This window comes from Octopus bimaculoides, chromosome 10, assembly GCF_046866305.1.
Source record: "Octopus bimaculoides isolate indiv1 chromosome 10, ASM4686630v1, whole genome shotgun sequence".
Taxonomy (NCBI): domain Eukaryota; kingdom Metazoa; phylum Mollusca; class Cephalopoda; order Octopoda; family Octopodidae; genus Octopus; species Octopus bimaculoides.
The window spans coordinates 50,738,178-50,757,966 of NC_142937.1; the positions used below are offsets into that span (position 1 = coordinate 50,738,178).

Below are 19,789 nucleotides of genomic sequence, written 5' to 3' on the forward strand. Positions count from 1 at the left end.
TATCCTCATCCATTCTCACCACATGTCCATACCAGCGCAATCGTCTCTCTTGCACCCCGCAACTGATGCTTCTAATGTTCAACTTTTCTCTCAAGATACTTACACTCTGACGGGTATTCACATTGACATTACACATCCAACGGAGCATACTGGCTTCATTCCTTGCGAGCTTACGCATGTCCTCAGCAGTTACAGCCCATGTTTCACTGCCATGTAGCATGGCTGTTCGTACACATGTGTCATACAGTCTGCCTTTTACTCTGAGTGAGAGTCCCTTTGTCGCCAGCAGAGGTAAGAGCTCTCTAAACTTTGCCCAGGTTATTCTTATTCTAGCAGCTACACTTTCAGCGCACCCACCCCCACTACTAACTTGGTCACCCAGATAGCGGAAGCTATCGACTACCTCTAGTTTTTCACCTTGGAATGAGATAGAAGTTGTTTCCTGTTTGTTTACAGTGTTTATTGCACCTGAACATCTGCCACATACAAAAACTAACTTCCTAGTTAACCTGCCTTTGATATTGCTGCACCTCTTATGTGTTCATAGCTTGCACCGGGTACATCTTATAGAGTTACTACCTACTCCTTTTCTACATACTGAGCAGGGCCATCTACCTGAAGGGGTTTGTGTTTTATCTACCATCCTGCTTATTAGGATTTTGGTTTTAGCTAGGTTGACTCTAAGGCCCTTCAATTCTAGCCCTTGCTTCCACACCTGAAACTTCTCATCTAGTTCTGATAGTGACTCCGCAATTAGTGCAAGGTCGTCAGCATAGAGGAGCTCCCAGGGGCAACCTATCTTGAACTCCTCTGTGATTGCCTGGAGGACTATGATAAATAGGAGGGGGCTGAGGACGGAACCGTGGTGGACCCCTACCTCTACCCGGAATTCATTGCTGTACTCATTTCCAACCCTCACCTTACTGGCAGCATCTCTGTACATGGCTCGCCCCGCTCTCACTAATCATTCTTCTATCCCAAGTTTCCTCATTGACCACCAGATAAGGGATCAAGGGACCCTGTCAAAGGCTTTCTCCATGTCAACCAAAGCCAGGTACAGAGGTTTATCCTTGGCTAGGTATTTCTCCTGCAGCTGTCTTACTAGAAATATGGCATCAGTAGTGCTTTTCCCTGGCACGAACTCAAACTGCATCTCATCTAAATTGATTCGCTCCCTAATTAGTTGGGCTATGACCCTCTCCGTAACTTTCATAACCTGATCTAACAGCTTGATGCCTCTGTAATTATTTTATCTAATGCGTCACCTTTACCTTTGTAGCAGTTGACTATGGTGCTGCTACACCAGTCATTGGGTATGACTCCTTCGTGTAACACCTGGTTCGTAATATGGGTGACTAGGCTGTAGCCAACACTGCCAGATATTTTGAGCATCTCTGCAGTGATTCCTGATGGGCCGGGGGAAACAATATATGAGTATATGCATATATATATGTACATGTATGTACATACCTTCATCTACATGTATATATTGATGCATATCTGGGTACATGACGTTGCAAAAAAACATGGACAAAATGATAAACAGTGTACAGAAAACACACAGGCCACATAGAGAACATTTCCTTCATCAGCTGCCACCATCATAACACTGGCGTTTCGAAGAGTTAGGGCAGGACGCATCGTTAAAATGGCTCTTCCCACGGACACAAATTAAATTTGTTCCATGGAGGATAGTGGCGGACGGAAAACAAGACAGGAAAATTAAACAGTGAAATAAACAAACAAAAAAGGCTATATGGCCAGACGTGAAAAAGTATGTGTATATTGAACGCTGTGAAGCACGAACTGGAAGGACGAAAATGTACGTGTGAACTTGGGGAGACCAAGATATGAAAAGAGTGAGTGACTGGACACATGTGACTAGTGAGGGGTAAGGAGAAAGAGTGGTAGAGGGATAAAAAGGGGAGGAAGTAGAATATAAGTGAGCAATGAGAGAGAGAGAGATATATATATAGTAGTGAAGGGGAGAGGCGAAGAATAGTAGAAGGAAGAATGAGAGGGGAAGATAGATATAAAGAGTCGCGTCAGAAAAATAAAGTTCAAAACTTACATGCAAGGGTAATATATATATATATGTGTGTGTGTGTGTGTGTATATATATACATGTATATATACATAAGTTTTTGTGTGTGTATATATGTGTGTGTGTGTGTGTGTGTGTGTGTGTGTGTGTATATATATATATATATATATATATATATATATTACTAGCAGAATACCCATATCAATCCTTGGAAAATCCCTCGTTTTGTTAATGTATATCTAGGGCGATCATGGAACCATGCTTCTGTAATAGAATCCTAGGATAGTCTCCTAATACATCAGTGGAGTGGCTGTTGTTTGCTTTTCTTTCCTAAGTCACAGAACACTGGTTGCACAAGCAACAGCCTATTGATGGAGGGTCCATTCAAATGGAAATTGACGAATCTTTGATTGTCCGCCGAAAATATGGGAGATGTCGGATTTTGAGTCAGATTTGGTTGTTCGCTGGAATTGAACGGATTAGCAAACGTCACTTTGCTCTTCCTCTGACTGGTCAGAAGCATGACAAAGCGACATTGCTTTCATTAATTCAAAAAAATACATCAAACCTGGCTCAATTATCTACAGTGATTCTTGGGCAGCTTACAAAAATATACAAGCATTTTGTTATCAACATTACATGATAAACCATGAAGAAAATTTTGTTGACACCACACATACACACACAAAACATAGAACGTTTCAGGCAAGATTTAAAAGAATGGGTGAAAAGGCCAGGTGTTCGTTTGACCTATCTACACCAGTACCTGGCCATGTATTCATTTATCTCTGCTACAGAAAACAAAAAAAAAAAATTGGTGCACCAATTTTTTATTGAGGCAGTAAAATGATATACACCCCCTCTCAGATCGCCAGTAAAAGATTGAGTCCTGCACAAATCCAGAAAAACACAGAACTACCCTTTAACTGAATAAGGTAAGTTAAATATGTAGTGGCGCGAAATTATAGCCGCCATTGAGGAAGTACTATCTGCACATGCGCAAGGGACTTGCCTTTCTGGAAGCCTCTCGAGTGCGCATGCGTAGTAAAACTAGTACTTAAAAAGTTTGTTTCACTTTCTAAGCCTCTTGAGCGCGACATCTTTGACGTGACAACACCTTGCTCCTCAACGAAGCACTCTTCACCACGATGCCTTCGTTGTGATAGCTACTTGCTCCTCTGGCATGCATCAAGGAAGCTCTTAACCTTCCAATACCGATTACAAATTAAACAGCGGCTGCTAAGCTGAGTGACACAGGGTTTATAAAACCAAGCATCATCAAAAATGAAACTTATTTTTATTATGTTGTTAATTGTTCTAATGTTTCTTCATATATAATTATGTTGAAAGGTGATAGAGAGAGACTAATGTCTCTATTGCAACTATCAACCCTTTATACTGGTGACCCCAAGTACAGAATACGAAATTTTCTCTCACACAACTCGTCAACTGGGAAGAGATGACGGAAAAAAAAAAAAAAAAAATTTGTCACAATGACAATGCCTGCCTTTCAAAGAAAAAAAAATCTCCATTTTCTGTCACTCGGGAAAGAGACGAAGAATGAAACAGTAACAAGCAATCGCTACAAATCCGCATGGTGTCAATTCAATTGGACTACATAACTTCAAAAGTATAACTTGTGTTGCTATCAGGACAACAATATAATACAACAGACACACACACATTTAATTTCTCTGTCCTGTCCTGCTTACATCCTCTTGCAGAAAAAAGTACGAGAAGATTGGTAAAATTTTTTCCCTGCACGCAGTACAAGCAACACACACACACAAAACAGGAAAAAAAACAAAAGCAAACACCATTGTTTTTTTGTTTTACAAAAATTTTTTCCTCTCTTTCTCCTATGCACACACGGTTCCACTATCTTTTCCAAGATTGATCTGGTTCGCGCTTATCACCAGATTCCAGTTAATCCAGAGGACATTCCCAAAACTGCCATCACTACTCCTTTTGGCTGTTTTGAATTTCTTTTTATGAGCTTCGGTCTGCGGAATGCGACAAGCACTTTCCAAAGATTTATAGATGAAGTTGTTCGTGGACTTGATTTTGTATTCGCCTATGTCGATGACATACTCATCACTAGTGATACAAAAGAGAATCATCTCCACCATTTGTTGCAACTTTTTCAGCGACAATGTGCGCACTGTCTTCTAAAACACACAAACTCTCTCCTCATGCTTTCCGTCACCTGGACTATATTTCACAGTTTACAGGTGACATTCGTCATGTGCCAGGGAAGGAGAACATCCCTGCTGATGCTCTCTCGAGACTCCCTGTCAGTTCTATTTCCTCTCCTGCAACAATTGATTTACTTGATATTTCGCAGGACCAATCTCTTTTGTTGACGTTAGATTTAACTCCGCCAAAATTCAACAAAGGTAAATTTGCCTATCTTCCACTCCCTTCATCAGAAGGCTCTATATTGTGTGACACATCCACCGGTTCTCCTAGGCCTTTAGTACCTGAGAACCATCAACATTCTGTTTTTGATGCCCTTCATTCCTTGTCCCATCCGGGTATCTCTGCAACAGTAAAACTTGTCACTGCTCGGTTTTTCTGGCTCAACATGCGGCGATCAATTACCACTTGGGCATGCTCTTGCATGAAGTACTAGGGTGCGAAAGTCCATAGGCACGTTCGTGCCCCACTCGGACAATTTCCTTCTGCAGAGGCCCGTTTTCGCCATGTTCACCTTGATTTGGTTGGACCATGGCCTGTGAGTCGCTGGTTCTCATATCTCTTAACCTGTGTTGATCATTTTTCCCGCTGGCCAGAAGCCATTCCTATAGCAGATATTACTTCTGAGACTGTTGCACGAGCTTTCGTTTCTGGTTGGGTTTCTAGGTTTGGCGTACCGTCCAGCTTGACTACGAATTGTGGTTGACAATTTGAAGCAGCATTATTTCGTGAGTTATCACGAATCCTGGGGGTGCATCAGATACGCACCACCAGCTACCATCCCGCTTCTAATGGGATGGTGGAGCGTTTTCATAGGCAACTAAAGGCTGCATTGCGCGCCTCGCCCAATCCGCAGTCATGGACTGAATTTCTTCCTGTTGTCCTACTTGGATGCCGGACTGCGGTTAAAGCAGACCTTGGCTTTTCTGCAGCAGAATTATTGTATGGTACCACACTGGCATTGCCTGGTACGATGTTGGTACCAGACAAATTACAGCCTCCAAATCCAGCGTCCTATGTCACTCGATTACGAGATTATTTTTCTAACCTTCCTACTATGAGTCCCTGGCAACAATCTCCACCTTCTAAAGTGCCATCAGACATTGATTCTTGGACACATTTGTTAGGGATGATTCTGTCAGGGGACCCCTTGTTTCTCCTTATAAAGGACCCTTTCGTGTGCTCTCTCGCACACCCAAATTTTTTAAAATAGACGCCAATGGTCGTACAGAGACCGTCTGTCGACCATCTGAAGAAGTCGTATTTTGATAAAACTACATCTTCTTTTGACAATACTGACATACCCCCTTTTCAACCTTTGCATACACCTTTGTCAACACCATCACCAATGCATACACCTTTATCATCACCATCACCAACACATACACCTGTGAAAACTCCGCCTTCATCATTGAGAACTACCACAAGTGAACCCTATGTCACTAGGTCTGGCTGTACAGTGCACTGGCCAAAGAGACTCTCCAAGACAATTTATATTTGACTGCATTGTATATTATTGTATTTTTCAGCATTCCTTTTGTAAAAAAGGCTCAAACTGTGTTTTTCCCTATTAGTGCTGAACACTCAAACATTTCTTGCGCCACTGCATCAATCACAAGTAATAAAGGAACTACAGTGACGTAAGCAAAAGAAAAAAAAAAAATTTTACAGCCAACAACACTTACCAAGCTGAACTTGACTTGTGCCGCTGGAATATTATTTTCCATGTGCATTGTATTACATTGTTGGGTATTTCCATTCTCTGTATTAACAAATTGTTTCATTTTCATTGTATATCTACAGCCACATCTTGTTTCAGGCGCCCACAACAATCTTTTCCTTGTTTGTGCTACGCACTTGGCGGGAAGCCAATGTAGTGGCGCGAAATTATAGCCGCCATTGAGGAAGTACTATCTGCACATGCGCAAGAGACTTGCCTTTCCGGAAGCCCCTCAAGTGCACCTGCGTAGTAAAACTAGTACTTAAAGAGTTTGTTTCACTTTCTAAACCTCTTGAGCGTGACATCTTCGACGTGACAACACCTTGCTCCTCAACGAAGCACTCTTCACCACGATGCCTTCGTTTTCATAGCTACTTGCTCCTCTGGCATGCATCAAGGAAGCTCTTAACCTTCCAATACCGATTACAAACTAATCAGCGGCTGCTAAGCTGAATGACACAGGATGTGTAAAACCAAGCATCATCAAAAATAAAACTTATTTTTATTATGTTGTTAATTGTTCTAATGTTTCTTCATATATAATTATGTTGAAAAGTGATAGAGAGAGACTAATGTCTCTATTGCAACTATCAACCCTTTACAAATACTTTTCAAAGTTTAAGGTCAGTTGGTTGATGTTTCATCAAAATCTTTGTAAATTACCTCCCCTTACGGCAAAAATTCATTTACGGGGTATTACAAGGTTAATTAAGGTAACAAAAAAAAAAACGCTCGGAAGTGCACCCCCATCTCCTCTGTTTTCCACAGAAAAAATGCATTTGCAATATATAATGAGGGCAACTAAGATGATAACAAAAAAAAAAACACTGAAAAATTTTTTTTCCCAGTGAAATCGAGGCCGGAAAGGGGAATTTCCGAGGTTCCACCCATCCTCACTCCCTCCGTTTTCCACAGACAAAATTCACTTCTCACACATTATGAGGTTAATTAAGACGATTGCAACGAAGAAAAAGACGCGGGAGACGGGCCGGAAAGGGGAATTTCCGAGATTCCACCCACCCCACTCCTCCGTTTTTCGAGGATAAAAAGCATTTAAAGCGATTGCACCCAAACAAATCGCGAGAAAAAAATTAGATACTGTTCAAGAAGGGTGGTCCCGGCGCGCGCACTCGCACTAGCTAGTCGTGACTAGTCGATCCTACAACGACTATCTAGCGCGAATGCGCAAAACATGTAAACAAAGTAAATAATTTTTTTTTTTTGTTGAATCTTCCCAATCTTACTCTTAAAACGTTGTTTTACGTTCTTCCAGGGTATATTTTGGTGTCACTTCTATTTCAGTAATCCCATTGTACGCACTCCAGCAATCAGAATATATAGTCGTCCCTGGTTTGATAAATGTTTTAATAAGTGGTAGAAGAGTTTCAGAAGAACGGTCAGGTACAAAGACTAAAAACATATTTTTATCCTCTCTATCCCATCCTCCGTTGTATTTGCAGATCATAGATTCATCTGTTTCTACGATGTGCCCAAGTGCACCAATTTGGTAGGGGTTACGCAAAAGATAATTACTTGTAATGTCCCTCATGAACTGATACTAGGATCGACTAGTCACGACTAGCTAGCGCAGATGTGCGAGTACGCGCACCGGGACCACTCTTCTTGAATAGTACCAAAAATGATTTAGTACCGAAATTGAGTCTGGTGTGGGACTATAATTTTACCAAATAAATGACGCGAATTGAAAGGTTACTGTCACTTAGCATGGATATCATCACATTGAAGGGTTTGGAAATTAAATACATTATAGTTTGTGTTTGTCGGCAATATAGGGCCAAATAGATCAGATGTGAAAAGCCTGGTCATATAGCAAGTTCAACATTTAGAAAACGATCTGCTCAAACTTAATCTTTTCTACACCGCAGAAACATAGACCTTAAAATCTGAAGATACATCTGAATTTTTGAAATGCAGTATCTACAATAAAGAATAAAGGTATGATTGTGAGACAGACGTAGAAATACATGACTAATATCATTACTGAAGTACTCAAAATTGAAATTGTTTGATCACTTAATCAGAAAGCTACATAACAACCTGAGTGTTGGTATTCTGCCTAAAACTTCCCTAACAGATCACATGGTAGACAGCCTAAATATAGAGGATACCAGTCAACAATAGAGGTCAAAGAGGGTGGCGATGGTCCAACTAGTAGGCGGTAAAAGTATTATACTATTAATGAATTAAATCGGTCATTATTTTCCACTGTTGATTAAAGAACTTACTCGTATTTCTTGAAAAATTTCTTTTGTGATTTCGACCTCCAATTTATGTTTATCCAATTCAATCTTGTTCGTCGTTCTGTTTTGTTTTTTGTTTTTCTTGCGATCTCAAGAAATCCAGTCTTCGAAACACTAGGAACAGCAACTAAACAATTTACAACGAATCAACAATTGTATTTGTTTTAGATTTCTTAAAACTGACGGTGAATTTTCCGGTTTAGGGCAGGTTCTTTTTATTAATTGGTCATTTACCATTAATGAAGCGCTTATAAAACATTTCCATTTTCTTTTCATCCACCTCTTGTCTCTCATCATTTGAACATGTCCGAACCAATTATATTTAAATTAATTTGTAATTTTCACAATCTCACCTTATGGTAACAATACTCGGGTAACAATACTCTCTAGTGATTAGAGGCGAGTTCTTGTGCACACTTCCGCTATATCACTCTCCCTTGAACCATGAAGCATTCCGCCTTTTGTTTTTCTCTACGTTTATATACGCTGTATTCTTTTATTCTTTTACTTGTTTAAGTAATTTGACTGCGGCCATGCTGGAGTACCGCCTTTAGTCGAGCAAATCGACCCCAGGACTTATTCTTTGTAACCCTAGTACTTATTCTATCGGTTGTCCTTTGTCGAACCGCTAAGTTACAGGGACGTAAACACACCAGAATCAGTTGTCAATCGATTTCGGGGGCGGGGAACAAACAAACACACACACACACACACATATATATATATATATACATACAACGGGTTTCTTTCAGTTTCCATCTACCAAATCCACTCACAAGGCTTGGGCGGCCCGAGGCTATAGTAGAAGACACTTGCCCAAAGTGCCACGCAGTGGGAATGAACCTGGAACCATGTGGTCAGTAAGCAAGCTACTTACCACACGACTCACATGGCGGAGATGTAAACGGAACTCTACCCCGACTTTAAAAAATGCTCTTTACGGAATCCCATGTTTTAGGCTACGGAGATTCCGATTCTGAAAAAAATTGTCAAAAATCGCAACTTCAAAATTTCAATTCCCCCCATTTCTTAATTTTTTCCTGAATTTTTTTTTTTTTTTTTGTGAAATACGTACAAACATACGGAGATTATGATTCTGAAAAAAAAAATTGCTTGTAAAATTTCAATTTCTCAAAAATGTTACTCTGAAAGAAATCTTTGCAAAAAGGTGAGTAGATTGATTACATATTTCTTTCATTGTGTTATCGCGGTTTTGTGAGATTTGGCTGTTATTTCTAGCATGTGAATAGCCTGCTTGAAGGCCAAGGCCGTAGAATTAGGAGAGGAGGGGGTTGGGGTAATTGGTTAATATTTACATCTTGACCCGGAAATGAAAATCCCCAAAAATACTGGAATGGGTGAAAAAAAAGAAAATGCGCGCAAAGCAACGGGAGGGTGGGGAGTGAACTTCGGAAAATTCACAAGATCCGAGCTTTTCCCTCATAACTTTTAGGAAAATGGGTTTTTTTTCTATGAAATTTTATAGAAATACTTTTCAAACAGCATACATTACGTTTATAAAGAAATTAGTGAGGAAAATCTTTTCATGGGGGGGGGGGGAACTTCGGAAAATTCACAAAATCCGAGCTTTTCCCTCTTAACTTTTAGGAAAATGGGATTTTTTTCAATGAAATTTTACATACATACCTTTCAAACGGCATATATTACGACTATAAAGTAATTTATGGGGAAAATCTTGAGGTAGGGAAAGGACTTTAGGAAAATTCCCAAGAACCGAATTTTTCCTCGTTATATTCCGAAATCACATTCAACTTTCAAACAGTATACATTATGATTATAAAGTAATTTGTGGGTAAAATCTTTTCCAAATAGTGGGGAGAGTACTTTGGAAAATCACAAGATCCAAGTTTTTCCCTCATAACTGTATGTATATATATGTGTGTGTGTGTATATCTATATATATATATGTGTGTGTGTGTGTGTGTATACGCATGTATATATATGTATGTATATAATATATATAAAATTTTAATTAATGGAGTTATACGCATGTGTTAAATGATTTCTTTTATTTCCGACATATGTTTCGAAGATTACAATTGTAACCTTCGAAACATATGCCGGAAATAAAAGAAATCATTTAACACATGCATATAACTCCATTTATTAAAATTTTATATTTATTCAAAATACCTCAAATTAACAGGGAGTTTCTACCATTTTGTGAACTTTGCTACCCTGGTATCTATTAACCAATTTATTTTGTCAGAGTTAATTGTTAACTCAGAGAAACTAAATACATATCATATATATATATATATATATATATATATATATATATATATAGAGAGAGAGAGAGAGAGAGAGAGAGAGAAAGTAATAACGACAAAGGGTTAAAAAAAGCGTAAAAATAATTGAAAATGAAACAAAATTGAAGCCAAAACACTAAAAATTATTGAAAGTGGGTAGAAATAAACACTACGTAGTGTAGTAGTACTACGCTAGGGTATCTGTAGAAAGTTGAATGTGATTTCGGAATATAACAAATATAAAATTTCATTGAAAAAAACCTATTTTCTTAAAAGTTATGAGGGGAAAACTCGGATCTTGTGTATTTTCCAATCGAAGTCGGATGTAGAGGGTTTGTTGGACACAGTGTCAGGCGACTTGTTATCGTTAGACCTAACTCATCGTAAGGTAAATACCACCATGACTGATATCCAAACTACAGTGGCGAAGGCTAGCCACTGGATTTGGTTAAAAAGAGATGATGAGCGATGACTAGAGAAATATTAAGCTATATTTGATAACCAGTTGATCTAGCAAGTGGAGACTCATATCAGTGAGGGGGGGGGGCAGGTGTGCATTGATACCGTCAAGAAGTAGACCCTGAAATGGTGCGCATTCTCTCTTGATGACCCTATACAATTACTGGCTTCCGGTATGCAGAGTTCTCGAGTGGTAGCACTTGCATGTGCAAGTTATTTGCAAGACATCATATTTTCCGAATCCATTTTCATTTCCAGGTCAAGATTCACCTAATTTAAAAAAATTTTTTTTGAGAAGTTGAAATTTTGCAAACAATTTTTTTTGAGAATCATAATCTATGTATTTTGCAAAATAGTTTCCAGAAAAAGCGAAAAAAAAAATGAAGAAATGGGGTCGGGGATTGAAATTTTGAAGTTGCGATTTTTGAAAAACTTTTTTTCAGAATCAGAATCAGCTATCCTTCGGTTTGACTCGAGTTTTGTCAACAAAGACCTCAGTAATTTCCATGAACACATGTCTTGTCAACTGTCAGTTGATGAAATGGGAAGATAAAGCTAATGGGTTGTACATGCGTGCATGCTTGTTCCTCGGTGCGTGTGTGTGTGTGCGTGCTTGTTCCTCTGTGTGTGTGTGTGTACGTGCTTGTTCTTGTTTGTGTATGTGTGTGTGCGTGCTTGTTCCTCTGTGTGTAGAGGAACAAGCACACACAAACAAGAACAAGCACGTACATATAGAGGAACAAGCATGCGCACGCGCACACACACAGGAACAACTCTATCTTTGTTGACAAAATTTGAGTCAAACCAGAGGATAGCCAAATAATGGTTATACATGAGTGTGCGTATGTTTATGTAAGTACATGTATATGAAAAATAATGGTTGTACATATCCGTGTGGGATCTTTTCAATCTGGTAGTCATATCGATTAATTAATTTTTTGTAACTAAATACTTTGAAACTTTGGATGCTGGTAGAATGTGTCACAGAGAACAGGATTTACTCTTAGCGTTGTTGACAAAAGTTTGTATTTTAGAAGTTATTTCATGTTAAAGTTGTCATATTTGGGTAATTTCAACCAATCAATAACGTGTATTCAGCTGAAGAAAATTACTGCTGCTGTTTGCGAACAACAGCTTACGGTGGTGTATATTTCGTTTGTCACTGTTATTTATTACATATTTCATCTCAGTTACATTCATATGAATAAACGAGTGTATCTGAAGCACGTTTACGTCATGACCTCTCAGACATACACCAACATCCCACCACCACCATAATTGTTCGCGCGTTTTTCCTTTTTTTTTTTTTTAGCTTTTTCAGCTATTTTCAGTCATTACTCAGTATTTTGTTTTTCTTTCTAACCTGTTAAACAGTAAACAAAATGAAGCACGCACTTAAAAGAAAGCTTTGTACACGAAACGCATCTATTGTTTAGATAATAAATTACGCTTAAAAAGCACTAGTTGCTAACATATTAAATGCAGGAAGTAGGTAGAAATCATTATTTATATGATTTTCTTTTTATAACCCCTAGTTTTCTTAAATTTTGTATTATTTCACATTAAGTGGGTGAATGACATAATTTTCACTGTATAGAATGCTAAACTATCAATGGTAAATGTTTCATCTTCTTAAAACAAAATGCAATCAATAGATTTGTTGTATCTTCTTGGAAACATTGCTGTACCACTCAAAAAAATCAAATCGCCAAAATTTCACCTGGTTAGTAAAGTAGGCTAGCATATTTACAAAGAAATTTTGATTAAAAGTACAGAAAAATGGTAATTTATATGGCTAGCTGCCATCACATCATCATCATCATCGTTTAACGTCCGCTTTCCATGCTAGCATGGGTTGGACAATTTGACTGAGGACTGGTGAAACCGGATGGCTACACCAGGCTCCAATCTGATTTGGCAGAGTTTCTACAGCTGGATGCCCTTCCCAATGCCAACCACTCTGAGAGTGTAGTGGGTGCTTTTACGTTCCACCTACACGAAGGCCAGTCAGGCGGTACTGGAAACGGCCACGCTCAAATAGGGTATTTTATGTGCCACTCGCACAAGAGCCAGTCCAGGGGCACTGGCAACGATCTCGCTCGAAAGTCCATTACACATGCCACGGGCACAAGTGCCAGAAAGGCAACGCTGGGCACAGGTGCCATCCCGATTTTGCTTTCGCTTGCCCCAATAAGTCTTCGCAAGCTGAGTTTCGTATCCAATGAAGGAGACGACATTGGCATGGGTGCCAGTCATCGAATTTAGTTCGGTTTCAATTTCACTTGCCTCAACAGGTCTTCGCAAGTGGAGTTTAGTGTCCAAAGAAGGAAAGGTACGCAGAGGCCTTGGATTTAGGTCTCACTTGGCTTGCCAGGTCTTCTCACGCACAGCATATTTCCAAATGTCTTGGTCAGAAGTCATTGCCTTGGTGAGGCCCAATGTTCGAAGGTCTTGCCTCACCACCACTTCCTGGGCCTACCTCTTCCACGGGTTCCCTCAACTGTTAGGGTGTGGCACTTTTTCATGCAGCTATCCTCGTCCATTCTCGACACATGTCCATACTAGCGCAATCGTCTCTCTTGCACACCACAGCTGATGCTTCTTATGTTCAACTTTTCTCTCAAGATACTTACACTCTGTTGGGTATGCACACTGACATTACTCATCCATTGGAGCATACTGGCTTCATTCCTTGTGACCTTACACATGTCCTCAGCAGTCACAGCCCATGTTTCACTGCCATGTAGCATGGCTGTTCGTACACATGCGTCATACAGTCTGCCTTTTACTCTGAGTGAGAGTCCCTTTGTCGCCAGCGGAGGTAAGAGCTCTCTGAACTTTGCCCAGGCTATTCTTATTCTAGCAGCTACACTTTCAGCGCACCCACCCCACCACTAACTTGGACTCCCAGATAGCGGAAGCTATCAACTACCTCTAGTTTTTCTCCCTGGATGAGACAGAAGTTCTTTCCTGTTTGTTTACAGTGTTTATTGCACCTGAACATCTGCCACATACAAAAACTAACTTCCTAGTTAACCTGCCTTTGATATTGCTGCACCTCTTATGTGTCCATAGCTAGCACTGGGTACATCTTATAGAGTTACTACCTACACCTTCTACATATTGAACAGGGCCATCTACCTGAAGGGGTTTGTGTTTTATCTACCTTCCTACTTATTAGGACTTCGGTTTTAGCTAGGTTTACTCTAAGGCCCTTCGATTCTAGTCCCTGCTTCCACACCTGAAACTTCTCCTCTAGTTCTGACAATGACTCAGCAATTAGTGCAAGGTCATCAGCTTAGAGGAGCTCCCAGGGGCATCCTGATTTGAATTCCTCTGTTATCACCTGGAGGACTATGATAAATAGGAGGGGGCTGAGGACAGAGCCTTGGTGGACCCCTACCTCTACCCGGAATTCATTACTGTACTCATTTCCAACCCTCACCTTACTGACAGCATCTCTGTACATGGCTTGCACAGCTCTCACTAACCATTCTTCTATCCCAAGTTTCCTCATTGACCACCAGATAAGGGATCGGGGGACCCTGTCAAAGGCTTTCTCCATGTCAACGAAAGCCAGGTACAGAGGTTTATCCTTGGCTAGGTATTTCTCCTGCAGCTGTCTTACCAGAAATATAGCCTCAGTGGGCTTTTCCCTGGCAGGAACCCAAACTGCATCTCATCTAAATTGATTCGCTCCCTAATTAGTTGGGCTGTGACCCTCTCTGTGACTTTCATTACCTGATCTAACAGCTTGGTGCTTCTTTAATTATTTGTATTTAAAGCGTCACCTTTACCTTTGTAGCAGTTGACAATGGTGCTGCTACACCAGTCATTGGGTATGACTCCTTCGTGTAACACCTGGTTCATAATATGGGTGACTAGACTATAGCCGACACTGCCAGATATTTTGAGCATCTCTGCAGTGATTCCTGATGGGCCGGGGGCCTTCCCTGTCTTCATACTCTTAATTGCTTTATCTACCATGGTACTGTCAACTTGGATAGCTGGTCCCTCAGTTGGGTCGACATTCGGCAGACTCTCTTTCTCCCATTCATTCTCTTTATTGAGCAATCTTTTGTAGTGGCGTCTCCAAACCTCTTTCTTTGCAGCCTCGTTTAGTGCAAGCGTACCGTCATCCATGTGAACACGTTTCTCTCTCACACACTGTCTTGCAACACAAAATACTTCAAGTCTTTGGTCCTCACGGCGCAGAACATTGGCAAATCTTTTCTTATCTGCTTCCCCTCTGGCTAAGTAAACCTGTTTCCTAGCTTCCCTTCTGGCAATCTGATACAATTCCCTGCTACCTCCGTTCTTCCAAGGCTGTTTCTTTTGTCTAATAGCCCTGTCAACCACATTGTTCCACCACCACATTACTTTGGGTCAGGAGGGGACTTTACACCAGCCACAGATCTGATCGGTGGCTCTCAACAAGTTGTCCCGTAGAAACCTCCAGTTGTCTTCCACGTTATATGATGCTATATCCCCTTCTAATTCGTCAAATGCTTCGAGTAGTATGTCCCTAAATCTCTGTCCATATGCAGGATCTTTAAGCTTCCAGACCCTTCTCCTCCAAGCCGGTCTACATCTGGGCATTCTTTTTGCCTTGATTTCGAAGTCGCTAACTACTAACCTGTGTTGAGGAGTACATTCTTCGCCAGGAAGGTTTTGGCATTTATAAGCCACCCTCTTTCCCTATTTCTGGCGAGGATGTAGTCGATTTGGCTAGAGTGTCTGCCGGAACGGTAAGTGACTAGGTGACAGGCTGGTTTCCTGAAGTTGGTATTGCAAACCATAAAGTCGTTTGCATCACAGAACTCCAGCTGTCTGGTTCCCTCCTCAGTGCGGGAACCGAAGCCATAACCTCCCTGAATGCCATGAAAACCCCCTGCATAACGTCCTACATGACTGTTGAAATCACCAGCTACAAAGAGAAGGTCCCTGTCATTCGTCGACGAGGTAGTTTGCAAGGGGGTGTCATAAAATCGGTCTTTATAAATAAATAAAGACAGTGAGTTTGTTTTTCAATAGTAGGGTTATAACTTTGGGCAAGCTCTAGAATTATTAGACTTCATCAGTAAATCATAGTATTAATTTGTTTCCTATATCTTACCAACTAGGTTTTTTTGTGCTCTTCTCATGCTTTTGTACATGTAAATACTACAAAGCCAAAAATATAAACATTTGAAAATAATGTCTTTACATTTTCAAAGTATTAAATATAAAATATAATAGATGATAAAGTAACTCAATATGTCACATAGCTTATCTCTGCTATTTTGAAGTGAAATGAGTAATAAGCAAATATTCTTCTCAGCTCTTTGATAGAATGCTAACTGTTGCTAACAAGTAGTAACTTTACTTAGAATTGAAAGACCTTGAAAATTGTGCTGTTGTTGAACAAGGTAAGGCTTGATTGAAAAAAAATATGATTAAAAGCTTTCCAACCACAACCTACCTATTTTATTTTCTAGGTACTGTGTACTCAGTAGCACATTTTCTAAATGATGGTAGAGTTTAATTTGAGGAAGATTTGGCTGCTATTTCTAGGAAGTGAAGCAACTGTTAGGAAGCCCTTTGTTTCAGCTATTTTGTTGGCTTGATTCCCTTATTAGCTATTATCTAATTAAGTCAACTGAAACAAGTAGAATTGTGTACCTTGTGGATGGAGTGTAGAGCTTCCTCGAGGTAAGACACGAGGACATTCCTAAATGATTTGAAAGGTCAATATTGAATAAATGTTCTATGTTGAAATGCAACAGCATATTTAAATTCAAACCACAATATTTTATAATTTTCTCAAATTGACGAGGCAAATTTTTTTTTACTAGAATAAGAATAAAACAAAAAACATACAGTGAAATTCTGGATTAAAGTGATGCTGCACTGAATATTTTAGCTGTATAATTTTCTGTGCTGTGTTACCATGTTGAGTATCTACTAGTCACTAAACTTAGTTTAGTGACGACTAGTAGATAATCAACACCTTTTGTTATCAAGAGGTATTAGCAAACTGTTGACAGTAGTTTTTGAGGAAAGGAGTAAGTCAATTATATTTACCCCAGTGCACAACTGGTACTTAATTCATCAACCCTAAAAGGATGAAAGGCACTTGGTGGAATTTGAACTCAGAATATAATGACAGATGAAATGCCATTAAGCATTTTGCCTGGTGCAGTAACAATTCTGCCAGCTCTAATAGCAAGTGCAAACAATATTCATAACAGTATTAAAATTTGGATTTATACCTTTGTTTCCTAAAACAACAATGCCCATATACCATCTATGTGAGAAAACTTACATTAGTGAGGCCATGAAGGCTGGCAAAAGAAAAAGACAAACCCAAAAGAGTTCTGATAAGAAAAATAATGATCTTAATTCTCTTAAGACACTGAAAGAAAAAAAAAAAGGTATTGGAGGGGATATGCCGTGTGTGCAGATAAATTTTTTCACAAATTATAGTGTGGCTTACAATGCATTGCTTTTTAATTGAACCGAATTTTTTTTTTTTTTTTTTTTGTTAAAATATCACCATTATAGTATTTATATACCAGTGAAATTAAGAAATCAACTCCTAAATAAACGAAACCCTCAAATCCATCACTGTACACACACACACACACACACACATGCATATCTATGTTTGTATTTATGTATGTTTGAAGATAATCAAACCAAATTTTCATCATTGCAAGCTACTCACCCAATGAGTATTTTTGCCAAATTTTGTGAAAATCTATTGAGCCATTTTCCAGTAATTTTGCAAACACACAAACAAACAGATGAAGACAAGTGGTTACGATACCCTGCTTTTGCTTACGTGGACAGGGTAAAAATTAGAAATCGATCAAATTTTAAGGCTTTCTTTAAAATACTTTCCATGAATGCAGTTGGTTTTATCAATGCAAATGCAGTTTTAATGAAGCACAGAAACATATTAAATGTGGAAGAGTGTTGTGCCAAATGACTAAAACTCATTACTCTTCAACCAGATGTTACTTCTTCTAAAGCACATCAAACACCCTGCTCCCATTAATAATGTTGATGAATTCAACATAAAAATTTATATTAATTTATATACATTTAATGTTACCTTTATTATTTATAATATAGGGTGGTGATGGTAGAATTACTAGTGTTAGACAAAATGTCTTGCTGTAATCATTCTGGTTATTTACAGTTTTCATTAAGATCCACCTAAAGTTGTTTTGTCTTTTATCCTTCTAGAGTTGATGAAAAATCACAAGTATCAATCAAGTATTGTGATTAATTTAATCAACTACAAATCAAGAGCTGGAGTTCCAGAGACATTCCAGCATTATCTTTAACTTTGTTCTGACCATTCCTGACATGGGTATCAAGTGCTGGTACCCTTTCCTTGAGCAATATTGATGGTATGAAGAGGGAAAACTTACTGCATGTACCACCTGATCCAGTCCTGCACCCTAGAGTGGACTCTCTTATGTCAACTCTCCATGCTCCAACAATGCACATTAAAACTATATTTTCCAGGTGCAAATCCATGGTCATATGAGACATGGATACCAAAGAAGATTATTTATGAAACTTTTTTCTCTCAATACTGTTACTATTTTTATAGTCATTAATAATAATATCCTTATTTTTTAATTTTTATTTATTCACTAGCAGAGATACCCGGCATTGCCCGTGTTACATGCAATTGAAGGATGAGACTTTTCTGTTATATTTCCTGTAAGGAACTGGAATAGATAAGATTTGAATTTCATCAAAATTGCACATGAGGGTTCTTTCCCACTTTACACACCCTAAAAAAATTCTAATCATGAGACATGTATCCCATACTATTAATCTTTATGCACATATTCCAAAATTTCAGTCTTCTGGAACCTGTAAAAAGGATTTTGCTCCTGAAAAATGGAGCTCATGGAGCTCTAAAATGTGGGAATGAAGGTCCCTATTGGGGGTGGGTGTGTTAATGTCAACCAGAGAAGTTGAATTGTTGGGAATGTTTTTAACTTGGGTTTTATAGTACACCTGTATATATCTGAGAGTATAGTTTCACTTTAATAGTTTCAGTATGAAATTGAAAGTATTAAAGTGAAAGTATTTGAAATTACAGTAGCGACATGTTATTGTTTCATTTTTGAGATGTAATACTGAAATAGTGGAATAGTTTCATTGTTAAAGTGAAAGTATCTGACTTTACAGTAGAGTGATGTTATTGTTTCACTTTTGACACATAATACTGAAATAGTGGAGGAGATATGATATTGCTGTGGGCTCGAACTATGCAAGAAGTTAAAAATTGTTTTGGCCTAAGACACTACATGGACCCTAAGTAAGGCATGTATTAATTTGGAATGAAATTGGTTGTGTAGTTCTCGAGTTTTATGGATTCCCACAGACACACATTCTCTTTATATATGTGATAGTTATGCGCATATTCGAAAATTCTAGTGTTATGGACCCTGTAAAAAGGATTTTGCTCATGAAGAATAGAGCTCTTGGAGCTGAAAAATGTAGGAGTTAAGGCCCCTATTGGGGGTGGGGGTGTTAATGTCAACCAGAGAAATTGAATTGTTGGGAATGTTTTTAACTTGGGTGTAATATGTATTGTTTGAATTTCTTTGAAATAGGGTTTGTAAAAGAGAGTAAAGCTACAGGAAACCAAAAGACAAATGGTCACGATAATCAGTCGGCTACCTGAGCGTAGTCGTTATTACTCCCCAATGTAGGATTCCTCACCATACAGGTGACAGGCACAGCTGTAAGATGAATTACGGATCTATAGCAACTGGAAGGGCATGGCCCAATTGAAATAAGAACGTGTGACGTTTGGAGTAAAGGGAAATGA

At 39.0% G+C, this 19,789-nt stretch overlaps 1 protein-coding gene across 5 annotated transcripts in view; it reads right to left on the reverse strand.

Moving 5' to 3' along the window:
- The window catches only part of LOC106877617 (uncharacterized), a 95,970-nt gene extending 86,898 nt beyond the window's left edge, over positions 1–9,072 (reverse strand). The window contains exon 1 of one of the 5 annotated variants that reach the window (XM_089359118.1): positions 8,207–9,072. The gene's annotated coding sequence lies outside the window, so the exon portion shown is untranslated. Of the gene's footprint in view, positions 1–5,925 lie in introns of all 5 variants that reach the window. The other 4 variants (XM_014926578.3, XM_089359120.1, XM_089359116.1 and 1 more) reach the window with 4 other exon arrangements.
- Positions 9,073–19,789: the final 10,717 nt, after the last annotated feature.